The sequence below is a fragment of the Neovison vison genome, chromosome X, assembly GCF_020171115.1.
Source record: "Neovison vison isolate M4711 chromosome X, ASM_NN_V1, whole genome shotgun sequence".
In the NCBI taxonomy this organism is placed as follows: domain Eukaryota; kingdom Metazoa; phylum Chordata; class Mammalia; order Carnivora; family Mustelidae; genus Neogale; species Neogale vison.
In genome coordinates, this window is record NC_058105.1 from 125,539,710 (window position 1) to 125,555,021 (window position 15,312).

General features: G+C 54.2%; 1 protein-coding gene across 2 annotated transcripts in view; it reads right to left on the minus strand.

Annotated features, from left to right (window-relative positions):
• Nucleotides 1-13,350, minus strand: part of TBL1X (transducin beta like 1 X-linked) — a 196,306-nt gene extending 182,956 nt beyond the window's left edge. For both annotated transcript variants that reach the window (XM_044235564.1, XM_044235566.1), the window contains exon 1: nt 13,278-13,350. The gene's annotated coding sequence lies outside the window, so the exon portion shown is untranslated. The remainder of the gene's footprint in view (nt 1-13,277) is intronic.
• Nucleotides 13,351-15,312: the final 1,962 nt, after the last annotated feature.

Below are 15,312 nucleotides of genomic sequence, written 5' to 3' on the forward strand. Positions count from 1 at the left end.
AGAAACCAGATTCAAGGGGCCGTGTACACAGGCCTCGTGGACTGCTCTGCGGCTGCCTTGAATCCATCCGTAAGAAGAAAGGGGGCAGATGCGGCGAAGGACGACAGGTCACCACCTGCACAGAAACGCGAGACTACGCGTTTGAGCGTGGACGGCCACACACGCTCGGGGCGGCTCTTCCCTGCCACGCTCACCAGTGCCTCCCGATCCCTCTGGGAGAAGAGGGGGCGGAAGCTGGAGTCCGCGGTGCCTGAATTCCTGGCAATCAGCACAGCACCATGTTTGGGGGCACAGGGAGCCTGAGCTCAGAACAGGCAAACAAACAAAACATCCAGAAAAGGGATGTCAGGAGGAGATCCTGCACCCTGGAAGGCGCCAAGGACTGCGGGCCTGGGGCAGCGGGGAGGAAGAGGCTCCGCCAGGCACAGACCAGAGTGAAGGGGAAGGTGTGAGACAGAAGACCCAGGTGTGCGGGATGGACGCCCAGGCAGGGGACTCTAGGGCACGTGGGCCGAAGGAAACGAGAAGGGGAGGGCGCTGGCGCTGGGCGAGGGACAAGAGTCATGTCCGTGTCAAGGGAGCGACAGAAAGTCTTCGAGAAACCAGCAGAAATCACGAGGCCCACAGGCAGAGGCCCACAGTCCATCCAGAACTGCTTTCCATGACAGGGTGACTACCGGAAGCAGCCCCTTCCCTTTGCGCAGGGAGAATTTTCAGAGCCCTTGGGCAGGGTCTCGCTCTTGTCTCTGTTCTTAGGGAAACATAAAGGTGGAGTGTGAGTCCCAGATCCAAGCCAGAGGGTGGCCCCAGATTCCTCCGTCCACGCGGGAATGTCCGTCTTTGTGAACACTTCTGAAGGGACTGAACGTCATTTCCCTCGAAACTTAACTCCAAGATTCTCGTTTATCCTTTCCCTTAAAAAAAATCACCATTTCCCTGGAGTGCACGGAGACTGAAAGAGGCCTTCCTTAAGCCTCGGGTACCTTTACTCCTTCAACGCCCCCAACGCTTTAGTGAGGACCTAAGCACTACGTCTGAAACCCCCCCAGAGTCCAAGCCACGGAGGCAGGCTTTCTTGGCCTCCACACTCTCAGTTCTTGGGCTGGGGAACGCTTACCGGTTCAGGGGGACAACCTCGGGCTCGAAGGACGTATGAGAGCACGTCCGGCCTCTCCCCACCAGGGCACCTCGTCTCCACCTATAACCGGCAGAAGGGTCTCCGGACACTGCCCAGCGTCCCCGAGAAGCCAAACTGTCCCTGGTGGAGGAAGACGGAGCTAAGGGACGTCCCGGGCCAAGCTCGCACTTCCCCCAGAGCCTCACAGTCAATGTCATGAAACCAACAAGAGGCTCATGCGGGAAGGAAGATGATGAGGTTCCACCCTGTGGTCGTGGGCTGGGTGCACCCGGGACTGAGCCCATCACCGGAGAGGTCCCCCCGTCCCACGGGCCCTCTCTGAGCCAATTACGTCCCCCACGGCAGTACCTGAGAAGCTGCCAAAATTCCATGAGCACCCTGACTGTGCGGAAGACGGAACGGAGCCAGAACGCCTAGGATCTCGCTCCCTTCCGCTTCTCCCTCCTCCGGGGAAGGGCAGGGGAGCCCACTAAATCCGGCCTCAGCACCCACCGCCCGGTGAGCTCCCCCTCGCACAGAAGTACTTGTTCTGAGAAAAGGGAAATCTGCAGAGACAGAAAGGAGATTCAATGGCTGCCGGGGGCTGGGAGGCAGGAGCCAGGATTGATGGGAAATGGACACGAATGACCGTATTGAGGAATGAAAATCGATGATGACAATACTGCACAACTCCGTAAATTTACTAAAAATCATTTGAGTCGTACGCTTAAAATGGGTGCTTTTTATGGTGTGTAATTTATACCGCAATAAAGTGGTTTCAGAAAATCAACTTGATAAGTCAGATTTAGAGTTCTGTATTAAATTAAACCCCACCGCAAGCGGGCATCTGCGACAAATTCAAAGGCAAAGCAAACACCAGAGGCCGACCCAAGCCAAACAGAGTAACCATAGCTCGCGGCAACCCACCTGAGTCTACAACCCACCTGAGTCTACAATGTGTCCAACTCAATCCCGTGAACTAAATAAGGCGGAACCCTGCCAAATGCCCAACCCAGTGGTGTGAACAGAGAAATTCCACGCCACCAGCCGTCAGGGCCATCGGAAACCCACACCAAAAAACACACTTGTCCAAAGACAGAACATTCACTGGAAAAGCAAGCAGGACAGGAAACAGACGAGGCTGAATAAGGGCTCTGAGATAGCCAGTCTCCCCCAAACCTCCCCGAAAGCAAACGTCAGGCCAAAAAAATGGGACCCCTCGCCTGTCCCTGCATTGTGCCAGGCACGGAACACAGAGGCCACGAAGAAAATCAAAATTCACAAAGGACAGCTTATTCTGTGTGCCATTTTATAGTCAAACAAGAACTGGGAAATAAAAACACACAGCCTCATTTCAAGTAACTTTCCGGAAAACATGTCCAGGATAATTAAAGAAGAAAAAAAAATTACAAAACGAAACTAGGAACTATTACACGAACGTTCACTGTACTGCCGGAGATAAAAATGAAATATTTCCGTGAGCTAATCTTATTCTATATTTAGTTTGAGTATACGAATGTAATTAACCAAGGTTATAGAATTTTGCTAACATCAAATTTCCAATTACAAAGCTTCACACACAATTATTTGAACCACAATTGATTTTTTTTTTTATTTCTGTGGAAAAATGAAGATACCTAATTTTAAGAGCCCAATCTTCCTAAGGAAAAGGAACTGCCTTCTCTGATACAAATTATGGAAATGGTACTTCAACAAAGCTATAAACTAATTTGTTTCTAGATTCTCTTTCAAAGATTAGCATACTAAAAATTTCACGTTCCGATAGCTTCCAGCACTGGCCTTGTTTCGCGGCACTGCTGCTTTAAACACCTACGTACGCCTCCCATTCTCAGAAATTATACACAGACATCTGCACGTTGACTACTCCCTAAGGGACGGGCGCATTTAGGGAATAGATTCGACTTTTGTGCGGGCTTCTAAGAAGTGTCTCCTTTTAGGGCTATTTTCCGAGACACATCGCTGGGTAATTTTGGCAGGCAAATAATCAAATGAATAATTATTAGTGTTTCACCCAAAAGCAAAAAGAGAAGAGGATCCCGGTTCAGGACTGAAGTGATTCACAGGTGTCTGCCTGACCTAGTTGCAATATGAGGTCATGATCTGGACCCAGCCAGAGGCATTTGGCTGCAAGGACATGACCTGCTGTAACTTCTCTTCCTTCTTAAAGGGGCAGGGGAGGGGCAGATCAAGTGCATTCCCAGAGACGCAAATTCTAACTCAGCCACTACTGAAACCCACACATGTGGATCTCTGGAAAGGAGAGAGGAAGGTTCATGACACGACAATCAAAAAAAATACATTCTTCCTGTTTCTCCTCTTTACAGTAGCTGTCTTGTATTGCCATAAAGGAAACCAATTTTTCTTTTCAAGTAGGAGATAAATATTCCCATTCACCAACAGACAAAATGAATGTCTGTTTACCTCCTGACACATTAATGACGTTTGGCACTAGGTGTCCTGTGGGCACCGGAAGGGAATGAGGATTGTTCACCTACAGGCCTCTGAATTCACGTGCAAATCTCTGGGCTTTGTTTTACGTACAAAGTTACACTGCAAATTCAATACTCACAAAGGGAAAAATTGATGTGAACACTGAAAAAATGACAGAGAAAAACCGAAGCTAACCGATCAATCATTCACAGACTGCCGTGGAAATCCTGGAAAGACTCGCAGCGGACACCGAGTCTCACGAAAACCAAACCTGGAGCCATTCTCAGCAGATGAGCTCAGACAAAAGACCTCCCGTTTGTGGAGGTCAGTTCCCATCCGCACCTCCGCAGACCACAGTGTGGTCTGAATCATGGATTTCATTTTTCTATTTATTTGCTCTCGGGAATACCAGTAACAAATAGAGCATAGACTGAGTTTTCTCTTTATTCTATTTACTTAGCTCTAAGTGGGTTCCCCATCCAGGGTGGAACCCAGCGAGGGGCTTTAAGCCCACCACCCGGAGACCAACGGTGGGACGCTTAACTGACCGAGCCCCCCAGATGTCCTGAGTAATCCTCTCTTAAAACAAAACAGAAAAACTCTACTGTGAAATCGTTTTGTTTTGTTTTCTTTTTAATGTATTGAAAAGCATCCATGACCACTGAAATAGGTCTACGGAAAAAGACCCAACAAATCAACAGCCAGACTGAAGTAAGGCAAACACTTCCACGACCGTCCCGTTCGCGCACCCTCTCCCGCTGCTGGTCTTCGGAACTCTGAATCGCTTCCATCAGTCTGTTTCTCAGGAGCCCTGAGGGCAACCATCAATGAAAGCGGCTGATTTATGAACAGAATTAAGTGATTATGAAAACACTGCCGTGTCACGAAAGGTGTGACAAGCACAGCAGCGTTCCAAAACCTCATCACGCACCTGTAACAAAGCTACTGGCCTCTGCTTCTGCACCGCCAGTACTTTTTCCGCTTTTCAAACTCAGAAAACCCAGTGGATCCGCACGCACAGACACACACAGGCGCTGGCAGCTGAAGCCAGGGGAAAGGAGAGCACATCCCTGTCCCACTTGCATTCACGGGATGTCAAAACTGCCCCCCCTTCCTGCTACCTCCAGGGACCCATTCGGTGTCGTCTGAACGTCTTTTCGTTGCATATCCTCATCAGTGAAGAAGTTTCGAGCCCGTGCCCCCAACCCAGGTAATTTATTTACTAACTAAACACAACCCTCGACAAACATTACAGGCATTTTTCACAAACCACAAAAATAGACCTAAGAATGAGACACAGAGTAAGCGGACAGTTTGCCTTTCTTCCCTCGCTCTAACAAATCTCGCTGTGCTCCTGCAAGAAGACACGGTATGGTCCTGGGAGACCAGTCTGGGAATTAAAACCTGACACCGGGCACCTCTGGTTCCCCCTGCCCCACCGCCCAAAATGCGGAGTCTATCGGTTTAAAGGAAATGTACTGAGAAGGCCATGAAATTTATCCGAGAGTCCCATGAAATTTATAAGGCAACTCTAATTTCCAAGGGCCTCCTGCCTTGTTCTCATCCGGTCTACAATAATTTCTGCCATGCCCTGGACACGTTAAAATCATTAATTCTTATTTTCACCTACTTCTGAGCTGGGTACACCTAGTACGTTGCTTCTTCTGGTGAGGCTTTTTAAAGCATTTCAGCATCCCTGGAAATGGTTGAAACCGGCAAAGGGTCACCCGTGCATTCTTAGAAATACAAATCTCATGCGGTATCTTTTTCATAACCGAGTTAAAAGTTAAACCAAACCCTGTCTCCCAGACTGATCTGCCAGGGCCAGGAAGTGGCAATCATTGCTTGCAAGTCGGTAATTGGGAATACTTGAATTTTACCAACCCAGGGCTGGGACTGAAGTGGGGTAGGACGCTACGTGACTGACAAGGACTGTGCTGGAAACAGAACCTCTGGCAGGGACCCACGTTTAATCCGTTCCCCAAATGAACCAAATGGTAGAGACCTCAAATTTCAGCTCAGCTGTTTTTATCAAACACAACCTACAACTCCACACCACCTGGAACTTTTACTAGTATTATTATTATCATCATTATTTGGCAGCCACACAGAACTTTACAGATGGCAGGCATTAGGTGTGTCTGCTCGTGCAACCGATTTCTGCAGGACACGCCGTCGGTGACAGACCGCTGCTCTGCTCTCCCCTTTCTCATCTTCAAACAGATGTCAGCACCACAAGGATAACTAGAACACAGAAGCTGACCTTGTCTGAATCGTTCTCCCAGTTAAGATGACTTCCACGGTCTCACTGTATTAAAGCATTCGTTATTTCTGACCTAAGAACGAAAACGGCACCAGGGACAGGAAGCTTCCTTGGGTCGTCCCCTCCACCTGTTGGGATCTCCGAACAAGCAGAGCCGTGTGCAGAACTCAACAACGGCTCCCGTGCCAGGGCCCTGAGGCCCGATGAGGACGGGCAAGCAGGCCGATCCCAGGAAGGAATCCCGCTCTGAGAAGGGAACAGGGCCCTCCCCAGCGCACTCCAACATGGGTGACGGCAGGGACCTCGTTCTCAGTGGACTTCAGCAAAGTTTTCAGTTTCTTAGAAACTGGGAAGGTCTGCATTCTGCTGGGGGCTGGTGCCAAGCGTTCCAGAAAGTGCACGGGCTCTGTGCTGGCTAGTTAGGGTCACAGGTTCTAGGTTCTGGGGAAGCGAGTGAAGGAAACTCTCCTTTTCTTTTAAACCTCCAGGCAACATCCACCCAGGTAGGGGAAGTAAAAAAACAAAAACCAGAACGTCTGAGGAATTCAGAAAACGCTGTCCCAAGAGTAAACACTGGGACGCGTTCGCCTACCACGCAGGCTCTCTTGAGCCCCGGAAACTCCGGTACTCATAGAAATGATCATGAGGCCCCGAACACCCGAAAACACCTTTGGAATTGCTCGACTGTGTGTGTTTTGTGTTTGCATTTAAGCACAACATGCAACGGATCAACGGATCAAGTCACATATCACATTATTGCCCTATGCTAACAGTGGGTCAAGTGGCAGTCCACGCATGCGGTAAAAATAACCACCAGTTTCCCTAAATTTTTCACTGGCCAAAAAAGCCGACCCCACAATTAAGCAGCATCCCCTTTGGAAATGAAAATCCTCAAGTAAGAGAGCGGAAAAGCCTCGAGATTCGCTCACCTACCCTCTGACTCAGGCAGACGCACCCAGATTTTCAAGGACCGCACACAAGCTGGGGGTCACCCAGGGCGGCACCACGGTAGCAAAAAGCCAAAACACCACGTCAATTCTTCTAGAAAAGATGCCATTTCCTAGGAGATCACAAAAAGTGAAATAATGGTCCGAAGTAAAATGCAGGCCAACAATTAGAGGGAAACACAGACCCAGGAATTCACTTTTCCCTCCAACAAAGTAACGCAAACACAAGTTCATACCTTTCGTTGGTGGTATCGCCCCACCAACAAGACTGTGACACCCATACGAGAGGGTCCTGTTTTTGAAACCAAAGACAGGACTTCACAACCTGATACCTCTCACGTTGTAAATCTCTCTCAGGGAGTACGGCGGTTAAGATTCAACATTTCTCTGCAAGCGCATCAGAAAACATCCCATTTCAAAAAAAAAAAAAAAAGAAAAGAAAACATCCCATTTCGACTCATTCGGCAGCAAGAATTACCGGGCATAAAAAAGACCTCTTTTGCATCCCCAACAAGACACCTGACCTCCTTTCTCCACGGCTCCTTACAAAATCTATTATTAAGAAGAGTAAGGTTTTCTTCTCCTTCCTTCCAACAACACCCACAGTGCAAACCCTGCTGTTCCGAGGCAAACACACAAGCTCAAGTGTGCCAGGGTCAAGTTCACGTGTCATCAGAGAGAAACACAGAGGAGGGTTCTGGGAGGGTGGAGGGGTTCCCCTAAAGGCATGTGAGGCTGAGCTGAAATGCAATTATGAGAACCTGGAGGGCAGAGCTGACGGGGGGGGGGACGGAGGGGGTGCCCATGGAGGAGGCCTTTGGGGTGATGGACTCGTTCTGTATCCTCATTTTGGTGCTGGTTACACAAATCTATGCGTGCGCACACTCGTCAAACTGTACAATGGAAGAGAGGAACGTGCATCTTCTCATACACTAATTCGGAAAATCATACCCACGCATGCATGTCTACGAACCGGCCCTGAAACTGAACTTAAGGGCGGTGGGGAGTGGGGAGATAGGGAAGGGAAGGCAGCGAGTTCAGGAGACCATCCCAACCGTCATCACCGCACATGCACACCCAATCCCCAACCTCAGCGTGGAGGAAGGAAGGCACCAGCATGCGGGGCTCCATGCTTAACAGCCCTCCCTCCTTCCGAGGCCGAGAAAGGAATTCTATTTTCTCTCTTTCAATGAGAAAATGAATGACAGAGAAAGACACTGATCTGCCCAAAGATGCATCAGGGCACAGCAAGCTGCCCACAAAACAACCTTCCCCCACAGCCCGTCATCTGCCCCAGGGCCACCAGGAGCCCAAGGAGGACCCCCTCACATGACCGAAAGTAAAACCGAGCCCGCATGTGACACATCGATACAACGAAGAGGGGAAAGTCGAAAAACAGCTTTCCAGGTGCACTGGCATCTGCGGACTCTGAACGACTTGGGTTGAAGGGGAGGTCAGGCAACGAATAGCCGACCCCCCCCCCCAACACCAGTTGTCCTGGTTTCTATTCCTTCCCCCAAGCCCCTTCACTCCTGCTCTCTTTCCCGCTCTTGCTGCGAGATCAGAAACGTCCTTTCTCAACCAGCGATGTGATGGGACTTACGTCCTAACAGATTCCCAAAAAGCACGGGTGTCTCAGGAGAACACAGAACTCGACACAGAGCTTGGGCTTGGCACCCCCCTTCCCCCAGTCTCTGTCCCACACCCTGTCCTATGTATAGTGTTGAATTCAGGGTTGGTTCCCTCCCCCCCCCCCAATCCCCCGGGGCAGCCCTAGCATTGGGCTCCAGATCATTCTTTGCGGTGGGGACTGTCCTCTGCAATGCAGGCTATCTGGCAGCATCCACAGACCCCCAGGATACCAGGAGCACCACCGTTCCCCTGCCCCATGCTGTGACCCTGGAAAACGTTTCTAGATGTTTCCTTGAAGGTAGTGGGCAAAAACGCCCCCACTGAGAACGTTCAGCCGACTGCCAGATTCTGGAGTTTACTACTCCAAGCACAAATGCCATAAACCACCATCTCCCTTGCCCTCGTCTCTGAAGACGTCCCCTTTGTTTGGAAGCCAAGCATCACCCCCATCTCCAGTGCCCCCTACCACGGCACCCAGTTTCTCAGCAAGATTGAAACCTCTTCTCCAGCGTCTTCCCTTTACATGTGCCCAATTTCACTGGCTTTCAGCTCACGTCTAAGTCTTCGATCACGTGGCAGGTTGTCCACAAGGATTTCAGAGCCACACACAGGAGCAAACACGCCCCGAGGGCACACGACCATCTTTAGTCAAGTTCCCTGCACCCGGGTCCAGAAGCCACCCGGGGAGCGAATTCCTTAGTGACAGCGCTTTTCCCTTGAGGTCTGCAATGCATTTTCTCAGACTAGGCCCTCTCAACCGTGTAAACATGTTGACTTTGCAAGCCTCTTCCCACATCCAGCTCTTATTCTGGCTTTGCTGGGTCTCACTGTGCCAACCTGGCCAACGTAGTCGGTGTGGTCAGGCCCCGTGGAAAGGATGAAGAGAGGGGAAGGGCCATGGAGGGCAAGACCCAGGGGGAAAGCTCACATCCCAGTCTCTGCTCAGGAGGCCCTTTACTTCCTTCATCCTAAAAATAGTTGCAGGGGAGGGGATTATCATTCCAAGTTTAAAAAAAAGAAGTGTTTACAAAATGACTTTAATCTTGCTTCCTGATTGAAACTGTTTTTTCAATGTTTTTAAGAGTGAAAAATTATCTTATTGGATGTAGCACATTATTGCGGGGGGCACAAATGCAAGGTGTCAGGAAACCACAGCTAAGACAGCATCATGTTGGACACAGAGACTCCGTGACTGTCACCTAGGCCAGGAGCTAGACCTGGCAGAGCCACAGGCGCAGGGCCGGGAAATCGGGACGGCTTTTCCCGGCCCGGCCTCCCTTGGCAGAGGCCCCTCTCCCTTCTCTGGAAAATAATGGGGGAGAACTTTGATATTTAATAAGTACTTGCAGCCAAACGCTGACCGTCACAGCAGAGCCCTGAGGAAGCACCAGTGAGTGAGGACAGAGGGCAGAAAGGTCATCTGAGGTCACCACTCAGATACCCACCAAATTGAGTCCCCCCCCAAAGTGGGTCCCAACCCTCATTTACAAATAAAATTTCTAACCCGTTACTGTAAAAAATACAAAGAACTGTGAAAAGGACACATCAACTAAGTAGTAAAAAGAACACCCTGACTCAGGAACCGGAGTCCAGGAAACAGCTATAGCACTCACCCATTAAAGAAAAAAGAAAAAAAAAAAAGTACTTTGACGATTGTGGAATCTCACTTTGTTGGAAAGATTTCCTATCAGCCTTTTTAATTTGGAAGATTCTGACCTCAAGACTCAAGACTCGAACTTCACGGGGGCGGGGGTGCTGACAGCCCCGCGGCATCCACAGTAAGTGAGGGTTACCATACGTACCGCAGGGCCTCGCCCGCCATCACCCACACAGCGCCTCCCCGAGACTAACCGCGTGGGCTCCCCAAGCCCAGGAGATGCTCACCACACTCTCCTTAGTCGGCATCTTGAGGACCGGCCAACAGCTATGTCTTCTTTCCAAAGGGGAAACCAATACAGAGATTCCAACCCCACGCCCCCAGGGCTACCGGCTCAGGGAGGGACTCTGGCCTGGAGTCCTGGTTTTCTAATTCAAAACTGATCCAAAGCACCCCAATCCAAAACCACAGCTCTCAACTCCAAGCTAAGAATCATTCCCTTGGGGCGGGCTGGCTCCGTCAGTCGAGCCCGCGACTTTGGATCTCAGAGTCGTGAGTTCAAGCCCCACATGCTCAGAGTCGTGAGTTCAAGCCCCACATGCGGGCCTGAACACTGGAGCCTACATAAGAGGAGAAAAAAAAAAAAAAAAAAAAAGGAACCCACTCGCTGAAATCACTTTCCTGGGTCAATCACCTGCGGAAATGGGTCCTTTTTGTTTTTGTCAAGTTTACCTGTGAATTAATTCAAGCTTGTATCGCTTCTCCTCTCCCCCCACAAAAGTACACTAATTATTAAGATTTCATTGCAGTAACTACAGAGCTGCACCCTCTAACCTAACCTTCCGTGTGGACTGCGCTAATTAATACTGTGGCCACTAAGTACGTAAATTACGGCTTCAGAAACTGAAAGTACCGTTCATTTTACGGAGTTTTAATTAACTGGAATCTCCATGTTCACATGTGGCCGGTGGTTACCCTACTGGACAAGGAAGTTATGAAAGCTGTTTCTCCACCGTGGTCAGAGCCTCTTGATTCCGTGCAGGCACGTCTGTATCTGTTCACGGATTTCACCGTAGATCCCCGTTTGTGACTGTGTGTATGTCATCTGGAGAGCTTTAGCTGTCCAAACGTGAAAACTCGTGCCAGGCAGACAAAAAAACAGGAACAGCCAGCGTAAGCGCTGGGCTTCGGGAATCAGACAATCCTCTCTCCGCCCTGCATTAGCAAGTCAGTGTTCTCTCCGCAGAATAAAAATAATAATCACTACGCACGCAGCATTAAGTGCACGGCACTCAAATAGGTCAAATAGGTCAGCAGGGCAGGCCCTTCACCGGTTTAGGCCAAATGGGGACAAAGGTTGGGTTTCTAGCCAAGCAGTAAGTGTCAAGACAAAGTTGGATTCAAGGGCTCTGTCCACCACTTTGCAGAACCACTGGTCCCCCTCCCAACAGTGGGTTCCGGGGGAAACTCCTGATGCCTGTCTGGGTGAGAAGCCTAGAGCTCCCAGGGTGAAGGTCAGATTAACACCAACCAAGACCTGGGAGCCGTTCCATCCCTACTCAGCCCATTAAAACATTCAAACACTCAGGAAGGGTGAGGAAACGTGGGTGTGGGTAACTGGTGGACTGATGAAGCCTGTACACAAGCAAAAGGAAAAGCCAGCCCCAGAGGATCCAGCAAATACTACTTGTCCTAAAGTGCACGCCGCCCAGTAAAATACCTAAAAATCTCGGGTTCTGTCCCCCAGGTGTGTGTACACTTAAGGACTGGAATCCCCTTAAGGGTCGTTTTAATAAGTGGGTCAAATAATGAACTTCAACTTTTATCCCCGGATTAGTCATCCGGCTGGGTAGTTTTCTGCAGAATCTGCAGCCCATCTGAACCACTAGGATCCTCTAAAATAAAAGTGTCATCTTAATGTCTTCCTGTGCCATACTCCGCATTCCGGCCCCGCGCTCATCGCCTCTTCTCTAGGAATGACAAGTTGGAAACTTTTTATAAAATCGGGGAGAGCCAACTGCCACCCGGAAGCCGCCGCCGGGGACCTTCGCAGGGCTCTCCCCTCGCCCCCACCCCTCCCCCTCCCATCCGGAGTCCCGCCCCTTCCCTTCCAGGTTACACCGGGGACTGGGGCGGCGCGTCGGGAGAGAAAAACAGCCAGAAGTCGGGGCGAGCCCCATGGGACCGTGCCAACCAGAAGCGGCTGCCGGAGCAGCAGGCGGTGGGATTCTGGGTCTTTGGGGGTTCTGCCCCACGACATCCCCGACTAGGGGGAGTACGAGAAACCCGCCTCCGTCTCTAACTTTGTGGAATTTCCAGCGCACTTGGCTCGGGGAAGGCCAGGCCGTGCAGAGAGCCGGGGCCGAGGCCTGACCGCGCGCTCGGGCGGCGCACGTGAAGCCCAGGCCCTACCCCCGCGCGGGCGGGCCTCTAGCGACCCCAAACTGTCCTACAGCAGGCGGGCACCCACACCCGAAGGCGCACCCCACGGCGCTCCCGGCATCGCCCCCCCGCCGCAGGGACGGTGCCCCCTGGGGAGCACAGCCCACGACACCGACCTGGGGGCACCCGTCCCCCGAGCCCTAGGAGCAACAGGTCTGCACCCTGTCCAGGCCGCGCTCGGCAGACCCCGCCTCGCCAGGGGCGCCCCCCACCCCCGCCCCACGCGCGCGCGCGCGCACACACACACACGCACGCGCGCGCGGATGTCGCCCTCAGCCGGGTGCCCTCGCTCCGGCCGGGAGCCCCGGACTTCCTTGACAGTTTCCGCGTCTCGGAAACGGAGCAGCCGCCGGGCCGGGCCGGGCAGGGCCGGGCCGCGCCGCGCCGCCTCGCCCGCCCCTCACTCCGCCGCGCGCCGCCGCGCTGCCACCCGGTCCCGGGCGCCCGGGGATGAATGGGCGCCCCTCCCCCACGGGGGGATCCCGCGGCGGCGCAGGTCCGCCCCGCCGGCCCCAGAACCGGCAGACAAAGGGACCCCGGGGGCCGGGCCGGGCGCTCCCCCAAACTTACCGGCCGCCGCCCCCTCCCCACGCCGCCCTCCCGCCCCCGCCCCGGCGCGCCGGCACTTCGGGGAGCGGCCGCAGCGGGGTATTGTTCAGCCTGCAGGGAGCGCGCCGCACCCCGGCCCGAAGCCCGGGCGCACTTGGGGACCCGTCCCTCCAGAGCCGCGGCGGCCGCCCCGCGCCGCCCGCCCGCCGCCCCCCACCCGCGCCGGAGAAGTTTGCGCCCCCCGCCCCGCGCCCGGCCGCCGGAGCCCCGCGCACTCACCTCGCCGCCCGCAGCGCAACTTGTGGCGGCGCCGCCGCGCTCCGAGCCTCCCCGCCGCCGGCCGTCGCCGAGCCCGGGCCGTGCCGCGGCCGAGGAGGGCCCGGCGCCCCGGAGCAGCCGCGCGCCGCCCCCGGGCCGCCCCCGCCCCGCCGCCGCCGCGAGTCCCCGAGAGGCGCGGGCGCTGGAAAGTTTCGGGTGCCGAATGGCGGCCGAGGGCGCTGCGGCGGCGGCGGCGGGGCGGGGGCGCTGGCGGCTCCTCGCTCCCGAGAGCGGAGAGTGGGGGGGGCTGGGGCGGGAGCGGCGGCGGCGGCGGCGGGAGAGGGCGGGACGGCGGGAGGGACCGGCACGGGCAGTGACCTCCGGGTGGGGGGTGGGGGGAGCGGCCGCCAGCGCGCCGACCCCGGCCGGGAGGACTTCCAGGGGGGCCGCCGCCGCCGCCGCGGCCCGGGCCGGCCCCTCCCCAACGGCCGAGGTGGGGGGGGGGGAAGCGCTCCCCAACCCCCACTCCGTCCCCTCCCCCACTGTCGGGGGAGGGGAACCCGAGTCCACTTGGCCCCGCCCCTGCGCCGGGGGGGGGGCGCATCCTAATCCTACCCTCCCCCACGGCCGGGGGAGGGGACGCTAGGCCTGCCCCTCCCCCCACGGCGAAGGAAGGGGTGAGAATCCGCACCCTCCACGGCTTCTGGGGAGGTCCGGAGTCCCAATCCAGCCCCTACCCTACCCCACGGTGGGGGAACCTGCGACCCTACTCAGCCCTTCACCCCGCGCTCTCCCCTGGCCCCCACCCTAGCGTGGGTGGGGGGGGGACTCGGACCTCTCCCTTTCCCCGTGGCCTCCAAGGGGGATGAAGTGAACGCGAGCATACCCCCACGCAGTCCCATTCCCAAACTCTGCCTTTCCCCCCCACTGCCAAGAGGGGACAGGAACCCGGGCCACCACCCCCGCGGTTTCCAGTGGGGGGAGGGGAACCCGAACCACAGCTAGAGTGTTACCCTCCTCCACCTCAAAAAAGCAGCTCCTCGGCGGCCCTAACAACCCCCTGCAAGCTGCCCGAGGGTGCATCTGTCTCAAAATGGGCTGCTTAGAGGACACCCCAAAGGCCTCTTCCCCCACTCCCAAAAAAGTGGGGACTCAGGCGGAGCTCGACCTTTGCAAAACACCTCCCGGAAAGAACCAGAAATGCTTGGGGAGAAAAACTCGGGCACACATAAGTAGAGGCCAGGAGCTCCTTAGAGGAGGGGTCTGGGCCTCTGGAGTTGGGGGTACCTGGGCCCTCGGGCCTCCCCACGCCCGACCCCCCACCCCACCCACAGGCTTTGCAAAGGGTTTTATGTTGCAATGGCTTATTTGGCTCGGCCCTGGCGCACCGAAGTCCCCGGAGCTTCGTCCTCCTCCCGAGTTTGGAGACCCGTGCCCACCACTCGCGGTCTTAATTCAATTAAACAGACACCGCGCCCACCACCCTGCACTTCAGCGTCTGCTTTGTTGAATATTTTAAGGTAACTTTGCCCCTCCCTTTGGTGTATAATGAGCTATGCGCGCAGAGCCCAGTACACTCAGTATTTTAAACTGTAACCTCACTTGCTCCTTCCTGGGACACTAGACCATTTGTTGTTCAGGTTGTTGGGGGTAGGGAGGGGCCCGAGGTGAGTTTTTAAGGGGCTGGTCCTCCCTCAAAAAGGCGGACCTAAAAATATTGCAGTAAAACGTCAATGATGTAAAAACGACTGTTGCTACACCATTATTAGAGCACATCAATAAAAAATACACACTTACACTGTCTCCATAATTGTGAATCAGCAGAATAGATTGTGTCTTAATATGTATCAGTTGCCATTCAAGGGTCCCCAAAAGGACGTGGGGGGGCCTTCCCTTGAGCCTGCCCTTCGTTGCTCCCCGGCTCCCTGGGCTTGTGCGGACTGATGCTGAGGTATTACATGCAATCGAAAAACCGAGGGTGCAATCGAGAGCCGGAGCGAGCTCATGATGCAACCCTGCCCCGGTTACACGTGCTTCCCCTCCCCCACCGCCTGCT